The sequence below is a fragment of the Eptatretus burgeri genome, unplaced genomic scaffold (assembly GCF_056783735.1).
Source record: "Eptatretus burgeri isolate ZD-2024b unplaced genomic scaffold, Ebu_testis_v1 Ebu_testis_scaffold_270, whole genome shotgun sequence".
Taxonomy (NCBI): Eukaryota; Metazoa; Chordata; class Myxini; order Myxiniformes; family Myxinidae; genus Eptatretus; species Eptatretus burgeri.
Genome location: NW_028222219.1, coordinates 20,897 through 44,641, shown reverse-complemented (window position 1 = coordinate 44,641; position 23,745 = coordinate 20,897). Strand labels below are relative to the sequence as shown.

General features: G+C 45.5%; 1 long non-coding RNA gene and 1 pseudogene across 2 annotated transcripts; one reads left to right on the top strand and one right to left on the bottom strand.

Annotated features, from left to right (window-relative positions):
- Positions 1–7,112: 7,112 nt before the first annotated feature.
- Positions 7,113–12,952, top strand: LOC147007355 (uncharacterized). Its single transcript, XR_015054233.1, has 2 exons — positions 7,113–8,581; positions 11,572–12,952. It is a non-coding gene; the product is annotated as an uncharacterized LOC147007355 (long non-coding RNA).
- A 172-nt stretch (positions 12,953–13,124) lies between these two features.
- LOC147007354 (uncharacterized) lies at positions 13,125–18,599 on the bottom strand (annotated as a pseudogene). Its single transcript, XR_015054234.1, has 3 exons — positions 18,361–18,599; positions 18,085–18,185; positions 13,125–17,853 (listed from the first exon to the last, which is right to left on the bottom strand). The product of XR_015054234.1 is annotated as an uncharacterized LOC147007354 (transcript).
- Positions 18,600–23,745: the final 5,146 nt, after the last annotated feature.

Sequence of the window (23,745 nt, the reverse complement as noted above, 5' to 3'; positions counted from 1 at the left end):
GCAGGGATGATGGGCAGGGAGGGATGATGGGACATGGTCGGATGATGGGCATGGAGGAATGATGGGACGAGGAGGGATGATGGGACATGGAGGGATGATGGGACATGGAGGGATGATGGGACAAGGAGGGATGATGGGACATGGATGGATGATGGGACAAGGAGGGATGATGGGACACGGAGGGATGATGGGACATGGAGGGATGATGGGCATGGAGGGATGATGGGACATGGAGGGATGAAGGGACATGGTGGGATGATGGGACATGGAGGGATGATGGGATATGGATCGATGATGGGACATGGAGGGATGATGGGACATGGAGGGTTGATGAGATATGGATCGATGATGGGACATGGAGGGATGATGGGATGTGGATCGATGATGGGACATGGAGGGATGATGGGACATGGAGGGATGAAGGGACATGGAGGGATGATGGGCATGGAGGGATGATGGGACATGGAGGGTTGAAGGGACATGGAGGGATGATGGGAAATGGAGGGATGATGGGACATGGAGGGATGATGGGACAAGGAGGGATGATGGGACATGGATGGATGATGGGACAAGGAGGGATGATGGGACACGGAGGGATGATGGGACATGGAGGGATGATGGGCATGGAGGGATGAAGGGACATGGAGGGATGATGGGCATGGAGGGATGATGGGACATGGAGGGATGAAGGGACATGGAGGGATGATGGGACATGGAGGGATGATGGGACATGGATCGATGATGGGACATGGAGGGATGATGGGACATGGAGGGATGATGGGACAATGAGGGATGATGGGACATGGATCGATGATGGGACACGGAGGGATGATGGGACATGGAGGGATGATGGGACAATGAGGGATGATGGGAAGCGGAGGGATGATGGGACATGGATGGATGATGGGACACGGAGGGATGATGGGACATGGAGGGATGAAGGGACATGGAGGGATGATGGGACATGGAGGGATGATGGGCAGGGAGGGATGATGGGACACGGAGGGATGATGGGACATGGAGGGATGATGGGCATGGAGGGATGATGGGACATGGAGGGATGATGGGACGAGGAGGGATGATGGGACATGGAGGGATGATGGGACACGGAGGGATGATGGGACATGGAGGGATGATGGGCATGGAGGGATGAAGGGACATGGAGGGATGATGGGAAACGGAGGGATGATGGGACATGGATGGATGATGGGACATGGAGGGATGATGGGCAGGGAGGGATGATGGGCATGGAGGGATAATGGGATATGGAGGGATGATGGGACACAGAGGGATGATGGGACATGGAGGGATGATGGGACAACGAGGGATGATGGGACATGGATCGATGAATGGACACGGAGGGATGATGGGATATGGAGGGATGATGGGACAAGGAGGGATGATGGGATAATGAGGGATGATGGGAAGCGGAGGGATGATGGGACACGGAAGGATGATGGGACACGGAGGGATGATGGGACAACGAGGAATGATGGGTCAAGGAGGGATGATGGGACATGGATGGATGATGAGACACAGAGGGATGATGGGACATGGAGGGATGAAGGGACATGGAGGGATGATGGGACATGGAGGGATGAAGGGACATGGAGGGATGATGGGATATGGAGGGATGATGGGCAGGGAGGGATGATGGGACATGGAGGGATGAAGGGACATGGAGGGATGATGGGACATGGAGGGATGATGGGCAGGGAGGAATGATGGGACATGGTCGGATGATGGGCATGGAGGAATGATGGGACGAGGAGGGATGATGGGACATGGAGGGATGATGGGACAAGGAGGGATGATGGGACATGGATGGATGATGGGACAAGGAGGGATGATGGGACATGGAGGGATGATGGGCATGGAGGGATGATGGGACATGGAGGGTTGATGAGATATGGATCGATGATGGGACATGGAGGGATGATGGGATGTGGATCGATGATGGGACATGGAGGGATGATGGGACATGGAGGGATGATGGGACATGGAGGGATGAAGGGACATGGAGGGATGATGGGACATGGAGGGATGATGGGACAAGGAGGGATGATGGGACATGGATGGATGATGGGACAAGGAGGGATGATGGGACACGGAGGGATGATGGGACATGGAGGGATGATGGGCATGGAGGGATGATGGGACATGGAGGGATGAAGGGACATGGAGGGATGATGGGACATGGAGGGATGATGGGATATGGATCGATGATGGGACATGGAGGGATGATGGGACATGGAGGGTTGATGAGATATGGATCGATGATGGGACATGGAGGGATGATGGGATGTGGATCGATGATGGGACATGGAGGGATGATGGGACATGGAGGGATGAAGGGACATGGAGGGATGATGGGCATGGAGGGATGATGGGACATGGAGGGTTGAAGGGACATGGAGGGATGATGGGAAATGGAGGGATGATGGGACATGGAGGGATGATGGGACAAGGAGGGATGATGGGACATGGATGGATGATGGGACAAGGAGGGATGATGGGACACGGAGGGATGATGGGCATGGAGGGATGAAGGGACATGGAGGGATGATGGGCATGGAGGGATGATGGGACATGGAGGGATGAAGGGACATGGAGGGATGATGGGACATGGAGGGATGATGGGACATGGAGGGATGATGGGACAAGGAGGGATGATGGGACATGGATGGATGATGGGACAAGAAGGGATGATGGGACACGGAGCGATGATGGGCATGGAGGGATGAAGGGACATGGAGGGATGATGGGCATGGAGGGATGATGGGACATGGAGGGATGAAGGGACATGGAGGGATGATGGGACATGGAGGGATGATGGGACATGGAGGGATGATGGGACAATGAGGGATGATGGGACACGGATCAATGATGGGACACGGAGGGATGATGGGACATGGAGGGATGATGGGACATGGATGGATGATGGGACAATGAGGGATGATGGGAAGCGGAGGGATGATGGCACACGGAGGGATGATGGGACACGGAGGGATGATGCGACAACGAGGGATGATGGGTCAAGGAGGGATGATGGGACATGGATGGATGATGGGACATGGAGGGATGATGGGACATGGAGGGATGAAGGGACATGGAGGGATGATGGGACATGGAGGGATGATGGGCAGGGAGGGATGATGGGACATGGAGGGATGATGGGACATGGAGGGATGATGGGCATGGAGGGATGATGGGATGAGGCGGGATGATGGGACATGGAGGGATGATGGGACACGGAGGGATGATGGGTAATGGAGGGATGATGGGCATGGAGGGATGAAGCGACATGGAGGGATGATGGGAAACGGAGGGATGATGGGACATGGATGGATGATGGGACATGGAGGGATGATGGGCAGGGAGGGATGATGGGCATGGAGGGATAATGGGATATGGAGGGATGATGGGACACAGAGGGATGATGGGACATGGAGGGATGATGGGACAACGAGGGATGATGGGACATGGATCGATGATGGGACACGGAGGGATGATGGGACATGGAGGGATGATGGGACAAGGAGGGATGATGGGACATGGATGGATGATGGGATAATGAGGGATGATGGGAAGCGGAGGGATGATGGGACACGGAGGGATGATGGGACATGGAGGGATGATGGGACATGGAGGGATGATGGGCAGGGAGGGATGATGGGACATGGTCGGATGATGGGCATGCAGGGATGATGGGACATGGAGGAATGATGGGACGAGGAGGGATGATGGGACATGGAGGGATGATGGGACATGGATTGATGATGGGACAAGGAGGGATGATGGGACATGGATGGATGATGGGACAAGGAGGGATGATGGGACACGGAGGGATGATGGGACATGGAGGGATGATGGGCATGGAGGGATGATGGGACATGGAGGGATGAAGGGACATGGAGGGATGATGGGACATGGAGGGATGATGGGATATGGATCGATGATGGGACATGGAGGGATGATGGGACATGGAGGGTTGATGAGATATGGATCGATGATGGGACATGGAGGGATGATGGGATGTGGATCGATGATGGGACATGGAGGGATGATGGGACACGGAGGGATGATGGGACATGGAGGGATGAAGGGACATGGAGGGATGATGGGCATTGAGGGATGATGGGACATGGAGGGATGAAGGGACATGGAGGGATGATGGGAAATGGAGGGATGATGGGACATGGAGGGATGATGGGATATGGATCGATGATGGGACATGGAGGGATGATGGGACATGGAGGGTTGATGAGATATGGATCGATGATGGGACATGGAGGGATGATGGGATGTGGATCGATGATGGGACATGGAGGGATGATGGGACGTGGAGGGATGATGGGCATGGAGGGATGATGGGACATGGAGGGATGATGGGGCGAGGTGGGATGATGGGACATGGAGGGATGATGGGACATGGAGGGATGATGGGACATGGATCGATGATGGGACACGGAGGGATGATGGGACATGGAGGGATGATGGGACACGGAGGGATGATGGGCATGGAGGGATGAAGGGACATGGAGGGATGATGGGCATGGAGGGATGATGGGACATGGAGGGATGAAGGGACATGGAGGGATGATGGGACATGGAGGGATGATGGGACATGGAGGGATGATGGGACAATGAGGGATGATGGGACACGGATCGGACACGGATGGGACACGGACAATGAGGGATGATGGGACAAAGCGGACCCGAGAGGGTCACGACAGAATTGTCCGTCCGGTGGGCGACGTGCCGCGATTCGAGTGACGTGGCCATCTGCACGCCGGCGGGCGCGAATTCACAACAATATAATAATCCTTACTGGAATTCACAGACTGGTGTTTGTGTGATTGTGTGCATGTTTGTGTGTGTTTGTCATGCTACTCTTCTGACAGTAAGTTCTTGGTCGAACAAAGGCAACAGCAGGAGAAAGGGGAAACGCCAATAGCAGGGTGGTGGGAGAAGGGAGATGGACACGGACAAACAAGTGATGTCGGTAAGGATGAGGGTAGGCGAGAACGCAAGGGGTGGACAAGATGGATACATAAGGAAAATTTTTGGAGGGGTGGGGGTGGTTTGACGGATGTGGATAGATCATGGCTATAGATCATGATCATGATCATGGCTAACAACTTTCAAAATTTGACCTTTGCATAACCTTTAAAGGTCACAAAACAATGTTGTGGACATTAAAATAAGGAAACAGGATACGTGCTATAGCTTATTGGAGTTAGTTGGTCGAAGTAGGTCGAAAACCCGGTTCGATTCACACAACTTTGAAAATTTGACCTTTGTGGCCCTTAAAGGTAAAAGGTCAAGGATTATGACCTTTGATGCAAAACTTCCTCTTGAACATTCCAGGAACAATATAACGTCATGTAGGCTATATGGCATTTCGCACTCCTAGGATTATCCATACTTTGATGAAATCAGCATAAAAACAAACTTGAAGGGGGCTCCACGGGGCAACGTGTTCGAGATAGAGCAGAATGGTTTCAAAACTTTAGGTGGGGAATCGTTCCTGTGGGGATCTTTGGTGAAGAAAAACTCTTCAAGTTCTGGAGAGAATTTAAAACCATCTTTGGAAGACCCCACTGATGTTGGATTAGTTTACGTTTTCCGTTGTGCTGGACATCCTGCACGATCTTCTCATCCGTAAAGCCGATGCTGGAAGGTCGACCTTTTGTGTAACCCTTTCCTCGGGGGATAAGCTTTGGTAATGGCTTGAAGTTGTGCGTCACAGTGGTTTCATTGTACGACTTCTTTACCTCGGAAGGAAGGCCAAATGTTATTGCAAGGGTCTTCGTCATGATGGCATCAGCCAGAAGGTCTACGTTCGCTGGTGAATCAAGACTATTGAACATTTTTCGCTTGTCTCTGCATCCGTGAAGTGCTTCACCTGGATTTGAGGACCCGATCTTGTTTTGGCAAAGCACCTTGGGGTCTCCAGTTCTGCACGTCGTGTTGGTCCAAAGGCGGTATTGGAAGATCATTTGTTCACACCTCATTCTTCATCTCCCTGTGAGAGCAACCAACAACTTCAAGTTAATGGGACAATCACAATTCAATTACACATTGAAGTCGAACATCACTTTGGGAGTTCTTTCCACTGCACTGGCATCGATTGGTTGACCAGGCAAGCTCAGGGTCTATTCATCACCTTGATGGAAGTCCATACTCTCTCCAGGGTGTTGGTGTTACCGAAGCAGTCTCGAGGAATGGAGTACACTTGGTGGTTTACCTTTCCTTCCCAACAGTCACTCAGGGCAGGGATTTGTAATTTGTACAGGGTGCCGGCGATAACTCACCGACTCTTCGTGGAAGACATTGAAGGATCTTAAACATCTCACTGCTAATGCTAATATGAAGGACAGCCGGCTTAACATCTCACCCGAAGGATGGCTACCCGTGACGTAGCAAGGTGACAGTTTGTTGTGCGGGAAGGAATCGAACCCGGGTTTGACGGTTTAAATGTGAGCAGCACATGAACTGCTCAGGAAAGAGTTGCACAAAGACCCCACAGACCCCCACACTCTCAATCACCAACACATCCATTGCTCGGTAAGGGTCGTGAATCCCATCCAAAACCGTTCATGATCCAAGTTATAAAACGAACATGAAACCATCGAACGGACCAGTTCGGTGCGAAGATCCACACGAGCTCAAGTTTCGGTTTCTCACCTGTAGATCCTGCAGAGAGAACGTAGATCCTGTTGATCCATGAGCTTTGGTGAAAATATTGAATAAATAACTCATTACACTCCGGATTTTAAAAATATTTCACTATAAAACAATTAATATATCATCGTTTGATTGCTGAGAGTTTGTTGAACGAATAAAAACCTTTTTTAGTGTTCAGCATAATTCATTCAACCATTTCCCGGGTTATTCATTCATTGATTCGTTCTTGAACGTGAAACACATTTTCTCTTTCCTCGAACAAGGAAGGATAAAACTCACCACTTCGAGAGGTATCGCTCGAGTAACCAGACTGTTGAAGAGATACAAGAGAAGGGAAGAGTGGGTGGAGGGGATGAGGGGGGGGTGACATGACGACATGAGATTAATAAACGACAATTATATGAATTAAATAAGAATTCGGAAATATGAGTTGAATCTCATGAATTAAAAAAGTTCATGAATTAACAGGTATGTTCAAAATGTTCTCGGAACGAAATGAGGTCTACAAATCCAGGTGTGCAAACAGGGACAGACAACCTTCATTGTGATCGGAAGGAGGGTTCACGTTCCGAAGTGGGCAGTCGACCAATCGAGCTCACCTCCCACTCCTGATTCTATATGTACTGCACCAACAACATCTGGAACGGCAGGTACTGAAAAACCAGGTGTTCTTCGGAGCAGCACGTACTGACTGACGAACCAGGTGTTCTCAAGAACAGCAGGAACTGACAACACCTGGCACAGTTCTCTGGAAAAGCTCGGACTCATCGCAACAGGTAACCGCCGAAACAGCAAGTACCTCACCAGACTCACCATTCGAACTTTCCATGATCATCAAGCATCGTTTATCAACCACCACCATCAAAACCATTATTACTTACCATCACCAATCAACCATCACCACCGCGAAACCATCACCACCTTGACTTACCATCGGAAATCTCAATGTGACCTTTTCAAATACATAAATTCTTCAAAACTACAACTACCGTGCGCTCTGCAGGACATTATAGTTATTAATTAATAAATATGATATTACAGTCGATCACGTGATGACACCTGGTCCGTTCTGTACTTTGATCAGTTTGACCTTTTGCTTGATTGTGCATTTGCCCTTTCCCCTTGATGACGGTTCTTCCCCACCACAGGTGGGTTCCTCACCTGGAGGACATGGACAGTTTTTGAGGGTCATCGTCACCATTCGTTACAAACATTCAGAGTCTGCTTTTGTATAAATTAAATAATATATTATCAACGAGACCATTCAGTAGTTTTATTCGAGTTGTTCACCGTCCCTCCCTAATCCTGGTGGCGCTGCACGACGTCCCAAACAGCTTGGTTTTCTTTTTACCGGGTTCCCTATAAAACCGTGTGGGAGCAAAAAAACCCACCTGGTCGACCTGGAAAAGGCGTGTCTGGACGCATGCACGCACATACATACCTACATACCCACATACCCATATATAACTCCGTTATAGAGGGAAGATTGTCGATAAATACAAAAACAGGAAATAAAGAACGTTGATTCGTGTCGAGGGAATTCTCATCGACGAACTCGGACTCGATTTTCCACTTTCACAACACAATCTGAAACACAAATAATCCGTTAAAACGAAACGTTCAATCTTTGTATATATTTTAAATCATGGACACGTGATGTGGCGGGAACCAATCAGACACGGCGATCTCCCTGTTCGCTTTTTCCCCAAACAGCTCGCGCTCTTCACTCGGTTACCACAGCGTACCGTCCTTCACCGGACACGACGTGCGGTCCACCATGACCCGAGAACCACGAGCGGCTCCGATGGAGGATACGTGGTCGGTCCGGGAGGTTCTCCGGAAGACCGCGGGTCCATGGTCGGTTCACCCGAGGACAAGGGGTCCAGACCCGGTACGTGACGTTCACCCCGCACCGAGAACTTGTGTTTCCCGTGCTGATCCGTGCTGTGTACTAACACAGGAACTCATTGATTTAGTGAATGTCACGATGTCTGGAGCGGAGCCGGAATTGTTGAATTGTTGTTGAATTGAAAAATAACTCGTTTTGTTGCCATTGCTGAGTCCGCTTTGGTCGCGTTGTCGGTTTCTCCTCGTGAGGTGGTCATGGCTCTGGGAGTTCAGCCTTGGTTATTGTGTCCCAACCAGAATTTCAACAGCGACAACAGCTGGGTCAGGAAGAGCTTTAAATCATCCACGTATCGTCCGTGTGTTACCTTTCCTGATTCTTTGTGTTTTTATATTGGTTGTTTGGGTGTATCCATGTCCATGATTGTTGATGAGGTGACTCAGAGCAAGACAAAACAAGAGGGGGGAAAGACTGTCTCCCTGGAAGATCCCATGCTATATCTTCACATTTTGCTATTTTGACATTTCCTTCTGGTGCTGCACTTTCAACCTGGTATTCCAGAGTTCCATTGCTTTCTTAATCAGTTTGATTTCTTGGAATCTATTATCTTGCCAAAACGAAGTTTTTACAAGATATGTAAGTCAGTTTGTATTTTTTTTTGTCTGTAATCACGTATAAAAAATTCTGCAGAGCACAGTTATCATTGGAAATTTTTGTAACTTCGCATATCAGAGGCCTATAGAGGTCCCTTTCAGCACATAAAATTTTGAAGGTCAAGGTCAAAGGTCAAGGTCACTGTTGCAATTCAGGGGAGTCGAAGAAACCCTTATTTTTTGAGTAACTTTGATCGGATCGTCTTCAAACTTCATGGGAATATAGTTCATGGTCTGGCGCTCAGCTGATTAATTTTTGGTGGCGATAGGCCTTGACCTTCATGGTTAGCACCTTCGGTCAAACATATTTGACCCCAAGGTCAAATTTTCAAGTTTTAGGAACCATATCGTGTCGTTCCGCCAATTGAACATCTCGATGAGTGCTTTCGAGATATGTCAAGCTTGAGACATTATGACGTCATTTGGTGACGTTATGAGGCAAATGCATATTTTTCATGGTTACTCTGTAGAACGATTCTCCTCGGAATCTCTCGGAGGCAGATATTCCTCAAGGAGTCGCTCCTGGTGGATTGCAGCTCTGTTCACCTCAGTGTGACCTGAAACAAGTCACACGTGGTCACCTTTTGGCAAGATACGGGTCACCCTGCAGGTGACATTGGTTTTTATTTTTTTGTATATTTGCATGCATTTTATCATCCATGAATGTGGAACACTCGCAAAAGTTATCTTGTGGTCCATCCAGGTGGTGGACAATTTGGTTCTTCGCACTTTGACATTTTCACTTTGGGCCTTGTTCAGTCGTGGGTGGTGGCCCTTTTGTTCAACCTCGAAACCTCCTTGTTGGGTTCGGTGATGGAACATAATTTCTGTCATGATTCCTGTTCGAAGTTTGAATGTTTTTTGTGGACATGTTATTGGCCTGTATTTGTGAGGAAGTTGGTTTCTTCAGATTTTTAGATGAAAAATGTGTTTCCTTCTGCAAACCACTCATGAACTTCCTTTTCCTCTTGGATCAGTTGTTTGAATGTCCTGGTGTCGTGATTGTGGAGAGGGTCGTTTGGCCGCCACGTAACATGGAAATGGTCAAAAACACTTCCCGGTACAAAGAAAACTTTTTACTTCCGATTTTGATGAAATTTCGTATGTGGGTAGAAGTCGATGAGTGATACCCAACGACATATTTTTTCCCGGATTTGAGGTCAGGGTCAAGGTCACGAGGTCACGAAAGTTGTGAATGTCGCCATTTTCAAAACTTCGTCTGTCATTTTCGGACATATCTGGCAACGGTTCATCGATTATGATCGTAAAAAACATTATGGATATGATATGACCGTCATCCCCACACGGGGGTAGTTTTTTGAAGTTGTTTTCAATTATTTATTTCTTCATCAATAATCACTGAGGACATTTCCTCCACCTCCATGGTGCTTCTTCTTTTCGATCTCCAAGAATTCCTTTCCAGAATGTTTTGTCGATCTTTTATTTTTCAGGGGGAGATGACACATTATGCTTTTGTTTCCCTAATTCGTGGAAGAATCTCTTCGGGTCACTCTCAAACATGTGGTTTTGTTTTCTCCTGTGGTTTGCTTCCTCACATGGTGGTGTTTTTTTTTTAATGTTTCAAGCAATCATTTCCAGATTGAGTTTGTTTTCAACATCCAAGCACTCGAGGTCTTTGTCTCCAATTTTTTGTTTGTTTTTTATTTTTTGAATTCTCTTTTGTCAGTTTTGGGTTTCTCTTTCCTTTCCTGAACTGTTGTATTTGTCCAATGTGTTCGGTTTGTCTGTGTGCGTTTGTGTCTGTCTGTCTATGTGTCCATGTCTTCGTATTTTCACTTTAAATATTGTTTTCTCTTTTTCCGTTTGTCCGATACAAAAAAAAATGCAAAATTTGAAATATCGAAGGAACTCTCGATGGAGAATGTTTTAATTGTTAACATTGTCATCATATGTCACATGGTATGGCAGCCATATTGAATTACAGGGAAAATTTGTTTCTCATTTTCTCTGAAACCACTCAACGAACATGATTGAAACTTTGCATGAAACTTTGCGCTCCTCATGGGGTATCTTGGGTGATCATGATGATGTCATCAGTGAAGTCTTCTTCCTGCCATGATTGATTGAATTGAAATCCTTCTCTGAAAAATCTGAAACTTCGTTTATCTATGACCAGACGTGAGTAAATAATATAATTTTTGACGTTCATTACCAATTCCAAGAAACAATGTGATATAATAGGGTGCATGGATGACACGAGCATGTGGGCTATGATAGTAGTGGCCATAATAGTGAGGTATTCAGTTAATAATAGTAATTTTGTTCAGAATGAACATTCAAGGTGAGACGAGGTGCTCCACGAGTGCTCTTCAAGTTGTAAAAGTGATTTATTGATGTTTTTGCTCCATTATTAATTTGCAGAGAAAAAAAATTGAAGTCTTCAAGTGTCAACTGTTCCTCGTCATTTGACAGAGAAGTTTCTCTCGATCATCACCTGACAGAGACTTTTTGTCAGGATGTTGACAAGTTTCGGGGTGTGTCAACAAACAACAACTGCCACAAGTTTATCAATGTCTTGCAACAGGAGAGTCAAAGAAGTGAGAAGACAAACAATTTTTCTGTTTCCAACAAAAACTTCACCTCCTCATCGTGTTTAAAAGGATGTGTTGAAATATGCACAGGTGAGACATCATACAGGTGCACTGTGTGTCAGAAGGGATTTGCTTCTTCTTCATATCTGTTGACACATCAAACGTTGCACACCGGTGAGAAATCCTACAAGTGGTCACAATGCAGGAAGGCTTTTTGTTCTTCATAAAATTTATATCGTCGTCAAAAAATACATTTGGGGTGTAAACCCTTGAAGTGTTCTGTTTGTTACAAGGCGTTTAATCAATCATCAAGTTTACATCCCCATGAACGAAAAAAATCCGGGAATAAACCCCACAAGTGTTCTGTTTGTAACAAGGCATTTGTTTCTTCATCAACTTTATCTGGTTATCAAAATATACACACGAAGATACAACAGAGGTGTGAATACCGTGTTATCAGGGAAATGACCAAATACCGGGATCTGGAAAATGAAGTCAAAATAACCTGGAAGTTGAAGAGTGTCGACATTGTGTCAGTGATAGCTGCGGCAAATGGAGTGATGAAGAAGAACCTCTGTTCAGTCTTCCAAAATATCCCTGGGAATGAATATTACTACAAACTAACTGGAGTTAGAGACTGTCTGGGGTTCAGTGACGATCCTGAAAATATCCATCGGAACAAAACTCTGAGAAGAAGAAAACTTCACAACTTGCTCGAACAAACATGACCCATTACCAAAATGGAGGTGGATTACACACACATTAACAAACGCACACACACACACCCACACCCACATGAATACACTCAACCAATCACACAAATACACTCAAACACACACAATCATACCAACACACAATCACATTATACATCTTTTTTACACATACATAAAAACACACACACACACACACACACACACACACACACACACACACACACACACACACACACACACACACACACACACACACACACACACACACACACACACACACACACACACACACACACACTGCCTTTTATATGTATAGATTTGAAACTTGAACTGGAATCCTATTTTGTTTCTCAAACTTTGGGATATGTTTAATCCCACATCTGTGTTTGTTCTTCCTCTTGTCGGAAGTTCTTCACATCACTTGTCAGGGTTTATTCTTTGCACATCCTTATGATCTGGTGTACAGGTGTGAACCATTAAATCGTTTGTTTTTCCCAATCGTTTCAGCCTTCATCTTTGATAACTTTCCCATTGTTTATTTTACCAAGTTACACCACTCATACCCAGGTGCATCCTTGGAGATGATTTGCAGCAACAAACTGCAGTTGCGAAGGAGAAAATGCTCTCACATCGAGGGAAAAACCCAAGGAACCTCGTGAATACAGGGGGCTGTGTTTATTTATATAAAAAAACACATTGATAAACAAGAAAAAGAGCAATCAGAGGTTACAGACCCTCGCCAGAACATGTTTTATGTGGTGTTAGTGTACTTTTATGTGGTGTATTTTGTGTGACGTTTGTGTACTGGTGTGTTACATAATGAATAAGAGACATAATTAGAACTGCCACTTTATAACTGCTGGCAGTGATGACCGGGTTCCAAGAAGTCCCGCTTTGATGTAACCCCACTTTGATCGGACACCTGACCCTGACCCATGAAGTGTTTTTTTTATTATTATTAATTATTAAATTGAATTTAGAAACTTGGTCCGCTTGGCCGGTGCCGCACCGCTCGAGTACACAGTTTACCTTCACACGGTGGGTTTTCCTTGGCAGGAGACTTGGCGGAATGACCTAAAAGGGTTCAAACGAGACGAGGATAGGTTCGGAAGTAACGAGGTCGAGATTAGACAAGCCGCGAATAGTTCGGACTCAAGGAGTTAGTGTGCATCGATTGTTCTCGAAACAAATCGTTTGTCATTGATATCAAAGCAAACAATAAGTTTTCCGTTCCGGGGCGAAGAGATAATGGTCCATGACGTACAAACGGCAATTGTGAGCAATTAAATCTGACAAGCCGGTAGCGGACATGGGTAGTCGCCTACCCAATAGAACCTGACGCGATAGGCCCGTTCGATGGGGAATGACCTGAGGATTAAGCACAAGAAAATTTATGATTCCAGCTTCAAGGGTTGATGCTGCAAATTGTTTTTTCGTTAAAATACCCCCACATTTAGAGGTTTTTCTGCCGTTGCAAGGCAACGGAGGGGTCCATAGCAACGGTTCTTTCTCACACATAACTAGGACATACCATGAACCTACCATACCAGTTTCAGGAAATCTGACTCATAGTCTCTGAGATATAACGAACGTCGTTTTTTTTAATTGTTTTCGACCAGGGTCCATTCAAAGTCTATCTTCTCCAACAGTTTTCATAGGATCCGGCAGGAAATTTTTGACAATATGGCTGAATGTACTGCCTACAGTCGCTCGTGGCCCGATTTTTGATTTTCGAAAAAATAATTTTTTTTGTGATATTTCATAAATTTCAAAGTCCCTTTGCTCGGCAATGGTGGTGTCCAAAGCAACGGTTCTCATTTGCACACAACGAGGTCATGGTATGAACCAACCAACCAAGTTTCATCGAAATCGCCATTGTATTAACGGAGCACTGGATCGAACAGTGACACAAACATTTCGACTGAAAAAGTGATAATAAGGGTAGAACAAATTTAAAAAAAAAATTTTTTGAAAAATTTTTTTTTTCGACAAGATCGACTACCCAACATAAAGACGGAAAAACTGATAATAAGGGAAGAACAAATTTCAAATTTAATTTTTTTTTTTCGACTGGATCGACGACCCAACAAACAAGCCGGAGGGCGGACATCGGGAGTCGACGACCCAATAGAACCTGACGCGATGGGGAATGACCTGATGATTAAGCACAAGAAAATTCACGATTCTGGCTTCAAGGGTTAATGCTGCAGATTGTTTTTTCGTTAAAATACCCCACATTTAGAGGTTTTTCGGCCGTTGCTAGGCAACGGAGGGGTCCAGAGCAACGGTTCTTTTTCGCACAAAAATAGGACAAGCCGGTAGGCGACATGGCTGCTCGCTCAAGATGGAAGATGGCCGAAGCGACGAGCTGATATTCATGTCCATGCTATCAATAAATTTCGCACAATAAATATCATTATCACAGCCCTCTTCGTTTGCGCCCAGAAACCCGCCTTATGAAATTTCAGGCATGTTTCCAAAGAGACTCTAACAAATGGCAGCCCTGGAAATTCCATTTTTCTCTTCGCTAAAGATTTTATGTTTTTATATGATGCTGTAAGACATTCTCCTTGGGCACAAAAAACAGGTCCCTCGGAGGTCCAGTTTCGGAGGTATTGATTTCTTTGTACAGTCCACAATAAGTGTACAATGTACGATAAAGTATTTCAGCTGTTTATAAGCAACGGAGGTGTGCATAGCAACCATTCATTTTTGTGTACATGCTCGCCACATTGTACACATTTCACCCAAGTTTCATCAAAATCAGACTCTTTCTCTTCGAGATATTCGCAATTAACCGTTTCTGAAATGTTCGACATGTACTCGCCCAAAACCTATCTCCTCCTCCAAATATTTTTTGTTAGGGCTGCGAATTGGCATGAAGGGAGAAAAATAGATTGCGCACAGAACTCTAAGCTTCGATTTTTCGACTTTGTTTTTGATTTTTTTCGATCTTTTGACCACTTCAAAGGGCCGTTGCTATGCCGTTGCTGGGGCCCGGGGCCCCATATTCGGAAGCACACGATTCCCAGAAATATTGGTCCCACCTACCAAATTTCATTGGAATCGGTTGAGTGGTTTAGCCCCTCGGCTTGACCAAAGTTTCGCGGACAGACAGACAGATGGAAATGTCCAGAATAAGGGTGCTCTCAGAGCAGCCAATAAGGGAAGAACAAATCTGAAGAAAAAAAATTTTTTTTTGAATTAATTTTTTTCTTTTCGACTCGATCGACCACCCAACAGACACACAGATACACAGACATGACGAATATAGTGGTCACTCTGTCTGGCGCTCGTGAACAAAAAAATGGCGTGTGTATGTTTGTTGAAGTGGTGGGAAGGTCACAGCCTTGTACACATTCCAGCAGAAACGGGAGAAGAAGTGAAGGAGTGAGGAATGAATGACCATTGTTCGTCAAACAATCTTTTCCTTCCTCCATTAATTGTATAGTTTGTTGTCTTCAGTCTTTCTGAGCAGTTTGAACCAGTTGTGCTGTCAACAAACGGATCCTCTTTACCCGAGGGTCCACTAATCTTCTCGATGACATCGGCGGGGTCCATGACCTTGGGAGCTGGCAGTTTGAAACGTTCAACCGCATCGAAAATCGCACCCGGGAGTTTCCAGCGCTTGTGGGTGACCTTTTTGACGAGGTGCCACTCCAGCATTTGTCTCATTTATTTGGAAATGAACGGGAGTGGACGTTCCTCGGAAATGGTGAACCGCGTGGGTTTTCTGCGTGAAAATGGTGAACCGACGTCGGCGTGGGTTCCTGGAGCGCGTTGAGCGAATGTTGGATGAGACCCGGTGGACTCCATTGATGCTGGATGAACTTTTTCTTGATTTGCATTTCCAGTAGATCCTGCACGTCTTTGCTGATGAAGTCGATCCTCAATGCTTTGCTCACAATGTTGTTGCCGCTCGGTTTGGCACAGGAAGCAATCTGGGTCATCTTGGGGATGAAGTTCTGGAGGGAATCCAAAACCATCTTTGTAAGACCCCACTGATGTTGGATTAGTTTACGTTTTACGTTGTGCTGGACATCCTGTACGATCTTCTCATCCGTAAAGCCGATGCTGGAAGGTCGACCTTTTTTTGTAACCCTTTCCTTGGCGGATAAGCTTTGGTAATGGCTTGAAGTTGTGCGTCACAGTGGTTTCATTGTACGACTTCTTTACCTCGGAAGGAAGGCCAAAGGTTATTGCAAGGGTCTTCGTCATGATGGCATCAGCCAGAAGGTCGACGTTCGCTGGTGAATCAAGACCATTGAACATTGTTCGCTTGTCCCTGCATCCACGAAGTGCTTCACATCGATTTGAGGACCCGATCTTGTTTTGGCAAAGCACCTTGGGGTCTCCAGTTCTGCAGGTCGTGTTGGTCCAAAGGCGGTATTGGAAGATCATTTGTTCCCACCTCATTCTTCATCTCCCTGTGAGAGCAACCAACAACTTCAAGTTAATGGGACAATCACAATTCAATTCCACATTGAAGTCGAACATCACTTTGGGAGTTCTTTCCACTGCACTGGCATCGATTGGTTGACCATGCAAGCTCAGGGTCCATTCATCACGTTGATGGAAGTCCATACTCTTTCCAGGGTGTTGGTGTTACCGAAGCAGTCTCGAGGAATGGAGTACACTTGGTGCTTTACCTTTCCTTCCCAACAGTCACTCAGGGCAGGAATTTGTAATTTGTACAGGGTGCCGGTGATAACTCACCGACTCTTCGTGGAAGACATTGAAGGATCTTAAACATCTCACTGCTAATGCTAATATGAAGGACAGCCGGCTTAACATCTCACCCGAAGGATGGCTGCCCTTGACGTAGCAAGGTGACAGTTTGTTTTGCGGGAAGGAATCGAACCCGGGTTTGACGGTTTAAATGTGAGCAGAACATGAACTGCTCAAGAAAGAGTTGTACAAAGACCCCACAGACCCCCACACTCTCAATCACCAACACATCCATTGCTCGGGTAAGGGTCGTGAATCCCATCCAAAACCGGTCATGATCCAAGTTATAAAACGAACATGAAACCATCGAACGGACCAGTTCGGTGCGAAGATCCACACGAGCTCAAGTTTCGGTTTCTCACCTGTAGATCCTGCAGAGAGAACGAAGATCCTGTTGATCCATGAGCTTTGGTGAAAATATTAAATAAATAACTCATTACACTCCGGATTTTAAAAATATTTCAGTATAAAACAATTAATATACCATCGTTTGATTGCTGAGAGTTTGTTGAACGAATAAAAACCTTTTTTAGTGTTCAGCATAATTCATTCAACCATTTCCCGGGTTATTCATTCATTGAATCGTTCTTGAACGTGAAACACATTTCTCTTTCCTCGAACAAGGAAGGATAAAACTCACCACTTCGAGAGGTATCGCCCGAGTAACCAGACTGTTGAAGAGTTACAAGAGAAAGGAAGAGTGGGTGGAGAGGATGGGGGGGGGAGGGGTGACATGACGACATGAGATGAATAAACGACAATTATATTAATTAAATAAGAATTCGGAAATATGAGTTGAATCTCATGAATTAAAAAAGTTCATGAATTAACAGGTATGTTCAAAATGTTCTCGGAACGAAATGAGGTTCACAAATCCAGGTGTGCAAATAGGGACAGACAACCTTCATTGTGATCGGAAGGAGGGTTCACGTTCCGAAGGGGGCAGTCGACCAATCCAGCTCACCTACCACTCCTGATTCTATATGTACTGCACCAACAACATCTGGAACGGCAGATACTGAAAAACCAGGTGTTCTTCGGAGCAGCAGGTACTGACTGACGAACCACGTTTTCTCAAGAACAGCAGGAACTGACAACACCTGACACAGTTCTCTGGAATAGCTCGTACTCATCGCACCAGGTAACCGCCGAAACAGCAAGTACCTCACCAGACTCACCATTCGAAGGAAATAAAGAACGTTGATTCGTGTCGAGGGAATTCTCATCGACCAACTCGGACTCGATTTTCCACTTTCACAACACAATCTGAAACACAAACAATCCGTTAAAACGAAACGTTCAATCTTTGTATATATATTTTAAATCATGCACGCGTGATGTGGCTGGAACCAATCAGACACCGCGATCTCCCTGTTCGCTTTTTCCCCAAACAGCTCGCGCTCTTCACTCGGTTACCACAGCGTACCGTCCTTCACCGGACACGACGTGCGGTCCACCATGACCCGAGATCTCAGAGCGAACACCCCGGGATCCACGAGCGGCTCCGATGGAGGATACGTGGTCGGTCCGGGAGGTTCTCCGGAAGATCGCGGGTCCATGGACGGTTCACCCGAGGACAAGAGGTCCAGACCCGGTACGTGACGTTCACCCCGTACTGAGAACTTGTGTTTCCCGTGCTGATCCGTGCTGTGTACTAACACAGGAACTCATTGATTTAGTGAATGTCACGATGTCTGGAGCGGAGCCGGAATTGTTGAATTGTTATTGTTGAATTGAAAAATAACTCGTTTTGTTGCCATTGCTGAGTCCGCTTTGGTCGCGTTGTCGGTTTCTCCTCGTGAGGTGGTCATGGCTCTGGGAGTTCAGCCTTGGTTATTGTGTCCCAACCAGAATTTCAACAGCGACAACAGCTGGGTCAGGAAGAGCTTTAAATCATCCACGTATCGTCCGTGTGTTACCTTTCCTGATTCTTTGTATGTTCTTCTATTGGTTGTTTGGGTGTATCCATGTCCATGATTGTTGATGAGGTGACTCAGAGCAAGACAAAACAAGAGGGGGGAAAGACTGTCTCCCTGGAAGATCCCATGCTATATCTTCACATCTGCTATTTTGACATTTCCTTCTGGTGCTGCACTTTCAACGTGGCATTCCAGAGTTCCATTGCTTTCTTAATCAGTTTGATTTCTTTGAATTTATTATCTTGCCAAAACGAAGTTTTTACAAGATATGTAAGTCAGTTTGTATTTTTTTTTGTCTGTAATCACGTATAAAAATTTCTGCAGAGCACAGTTATCATTGGAAATTTATGTAACTTCGCATATCAGAGGCCGATAGAGGTCCCTTTCAGCACGTAAAAATTTTGAAGGTCAAGGTCAAAGGTCAAGGTCACTTTGTTGCAAATCAGGGGAGTCGAAGAAACCCTTATTTTTTGAGTAACTTTGATCGGATCGTCTTCAAACTTCATGGGAATATAGTTCATGATCTGGCGCTCAGCTGATTAATTTTTGGTGGCGATTGGCCTTGACCTTCATGGTTAGCGCCTTCGGTCAAACATATTTGACCCCAAGGTCAAATTTTCAAGTTTTAGGAACCTTATCGTGTCGTTCCGCAAATTGAACACCTCGATGAGTGCTTTCTAGATATGTCAAGCTTGAGACATTATGACGTCATTTGTTGACGTTATGAGGCAAACGCATATTTTTCATGGTTACTCTGTTGAACGATTCTCATCGGAATCTCTCGGAGGCAGATATTCCTCAAGGAGTCGCTCCTGGTGGATAGCAGCTCTGTTCACCTCAGTGTGACCTTAAAGAAGTCACACGTGGTCACCTTTTGGCAAGATGTGGGTCACCCTGCAGGTGACATTGGTTTTTATTTTTTTGTATATTTGCATGCATTTTATCATCCATGAATGTGGAACACTCGCAAAAGTTATCTTGTGGTCCATCCAGGTAGTGGACAATTTGGTTATTCGCACTTTGAAATTTTCACTTTGGGCCTTGTTCAGTCGTGGGTGGTGGCCCTTTTGTTCAACCTCGAAACCTCCTTGTTGGGTTCGGTGATGGAACATAATTTCTGTCATGATTCCTGTTAGAAGTTTGAATGTTTTTTGTGGACATGTTATTGGCCTGTATTTGTGAGGAAGTTGGTTTCTTCAGATTTTTAGATGAGAAATGTGTTTACTTCTGAAAACCACTCATGCACTTCCTTTTCCTCTTGGATCAGTTGTTTGAATGTCCTGGTGTCTTGATTGTGGAGAGGGTCAGTTGTTTCAACCAGAAGTTTGGAATTCCATCTGGGCATGGATTATAAAGTTTGATGGCATTTTAGGTCATCTTGACCGAGATGACCGAATAAAGCCAGACCAAATGTCCGTCCGTCCGTCCGTCAACAATTCTTCTTTCCGATCTTGATGAAACTTAGTATGTGGGTAGAGGTCGATGAGTGTTGCACAAAGATATAACTTTTGTCCGGGTTCAAGGTCAGGGTCAAGGTCACGAGGTCACGTAAGTTATAAAAATCGCCATTTTCAAAACCTATCTTGTCTGCCATTCTTCAAGATATTCGGCAACTGTTTTTGGATTATGATAGTAAAAAATATTATCTTGTATCGAACCGGACAGAATTTTGAATTACCGTCCTGTTTGGCCGCCACGTAACCTGGAAATGGTCAAAAACACTTCCCGGTAAAAAGAAAACTTTTTACTTCCGATCTTGATGAAATATCGTATGTGGGTAGAAGTCGATGAGTGATACCCAACGACATATTTTTCCCGGATTTGAGGTCAGGGTCAAGGTCACGTGGTCACGAAAGTTGTGAAAGTCGCCATTTTCAAAACCTCGTCTGTCATTTTCGGAGATATCTGGCAACGGTTCATCGATTATGATCGTAAAAAACATTATGGAGATGACCGTCACCCCCACACGGGGGTAGTTTTTTGAAGTTGTTTTCAATTATATATTTCTTCATCAATAATCACTGAGGACATTTCCTCCACCTCCATGGTGCTTCTTCTTTTCGATCTCCAAGAATTCCTTTCCAGAATGTTTCTCGATCTTTTATTTTTCAGGGGGAGTTGACACATTCTGCTTTTGTTTCCCTAATTCGTGGAAGAATCTCTTCGGGTCACTCTCAAACATGTGGTTTTGTTTTCTCCTGTGGTTTGCTTCCTCAATTCTTGTTTTGGCAAAGCACCTTGGGGTCTCCAGTTCTGCAGGTCGTGTTGGTCCAAAGGCGGTATTGGAAGATCATTTGTTCCCACCTCATTCTTCATCTCCCTGTGAGAGCAACCAACAACTTCAAGTTAATGGGACAATCACAATTCAATTACACATTGAAGTCGAACATCACTTTGGGAGTTCTTTCCACTGCACTGGCATCGATTGGTTGACCAGGCAAGCTCAGGGTCCATTCATCACGTTGATGGAGGTCCATACTCTTTCCAGGGTGTTGGTGTTACCGAAGCAGTCTCGAGGAATGGAGAACACTTGGTGGTTTACCTTTCCTTCCCAACAGTCACTCAGGGCAGGAATTTGTAATTTGTACAGGGTGCCGGTGATAACTCACTGACTCTTCGTGGAAGACATTGAAGGATCTTAAACATCTCACTGCTAATGCTAATATGAAGGACAGCCGGCTTAACATCTCACCCGAAGGATGGCTGCCCTTGACGTAGCAAGGTGACAGTTTGTTGTGCGGGAAGGAATCGAACCCGGGTTTGACGGTTTAAATGTGAGCAGAACATGAACTGCTCAAGAAAGAGTTGTACAAAGACCCCCACAAACCCCCACACTCTCAATCACCAACACATCCATTGCTCGGGTAAGGGTCGTGAATCCCATCAAAAACCGTTCATGATCCAAGTTAAAAACGAACATGAAACCATCGAACGGACCAGTTTGGTGCGAAGATCCACACGAGCTCAAGTTTCGGTTTCTCACCTGTAGATCCTGCAGAGAGAACGTAGATCCTGTTGATCCATGAGCTTTGGTGAAAATATTAAATAAATAACTCATTACACTCCGGATTTTAAAAATATTTCACTATAAAACAATTAATATATCATCGTTTGATTGCTGAGAGTTTGTTGAACGAATAAGAACCTTTTTTATTGTTCAGCATAATTCATTCAACCATTTCCCGGGTTATTCATTCATTGATTCGTTCTTGAACGTGAAACACATTTCTCTTTCCTCGAACAAGGAAGGATAAAACTCACCACTTCGAGAGGTATCGCCCGAGTAACCAGACTGTTGAAGAGTTACAAGAGAAGGGAAGAGTGGGTGGAGAGGATGGGGGGGGTGACATGACGACATGAGATGAATAAACGACAATTATATTAATTAAATAAGAATTCGGAAATATGAGTTGAATCTCATGAATTAAAAAAGTTCATGAGTTAACAGGTATGTTCAAAATGTTCTCGGAACGAAATGAGGTTCACAAATCCAGGTGTGCAAACAGGACAGACAACCTTCATTGTGTTCGGAAGGAGGGTTCACGTTCCGAAGGGGGCAGTCGACCAATCCAGCTCACCTACCACTCCTGATTCTATATGTACTGCACCAACAACATCTGGAACGGCAGGTACTGACGAACCAGGTGTTCTTCGGAGCAGCAGGTACTGACTGACGAACCAGGTGTTCTCAAGAACAGCAGGAACTGACAACACCTGGCACAGTTCTCTGGAAAAGCTCGGACTCATCGCACCAGGTAACCGCCGAAACAGCAAGTACCTCACCAGACTCACCATTCGAACTTTCCATGATCATCAAGCATCGTTCATCAACCACCACCATCAAAACCATTATTACTTAACATCACCAATCAACCATCACCACCGCGAAACCATCACCACCGCGAAACCATCACCACCTTGACTTACCATCGGAAATCTCAATGTGACCTTTTCAAATACATAAATTCTTCAAAACTACAACTACCGTGCGCTCTGCAGGACATTATAGTTATTAATTAATAAATATGATATTACTGTCGATCACGTGATGACACCTGGTCCGTTCTGTACTTTGATCAGTTTGACCTTTTGCTTGATTGTGCATTTGCCCTTTCCCCTCGATGACGGTTCTTCCCCACCACAGGTGGGTTCCTCACCTGGAGGACATGGACAGTTTTTGAGGGTCATCGTCACCATTCGTTACAAACATTCAGAGTCTGCTTTTGTATAAATTAAATAATAAATTATCAACGAGACCATTCAGTAGTTTTATTCGAGTTGTTCACCGTCCCTCCCTAATCCTCGTGGCGCTGCACGACATCCCAAACAGCTTGGTTTTCTTTTTACCGGGTTCCCTATAAAACCGTGTGGGAGCAAAAAAACCCACCTGGTCGACCTGGAAAAGGCGTGTCTGGACGCATGCACGCACATACATACCTACATACCCACATACCCATATATAACTCCGTTATAGAGGGAAGATTGTCGATAAATACAAAAACAGGAAATAAAGAACGTTGATTCGTGTCGAGGGAATTCTCATCGACGAACTCGGACTCGATTTTCCACTTTCACAACACAATGTGAAACACAAACAATCCGTTAAAACGAAACGTTCATCCTCTGAATATATTTTAAATCATG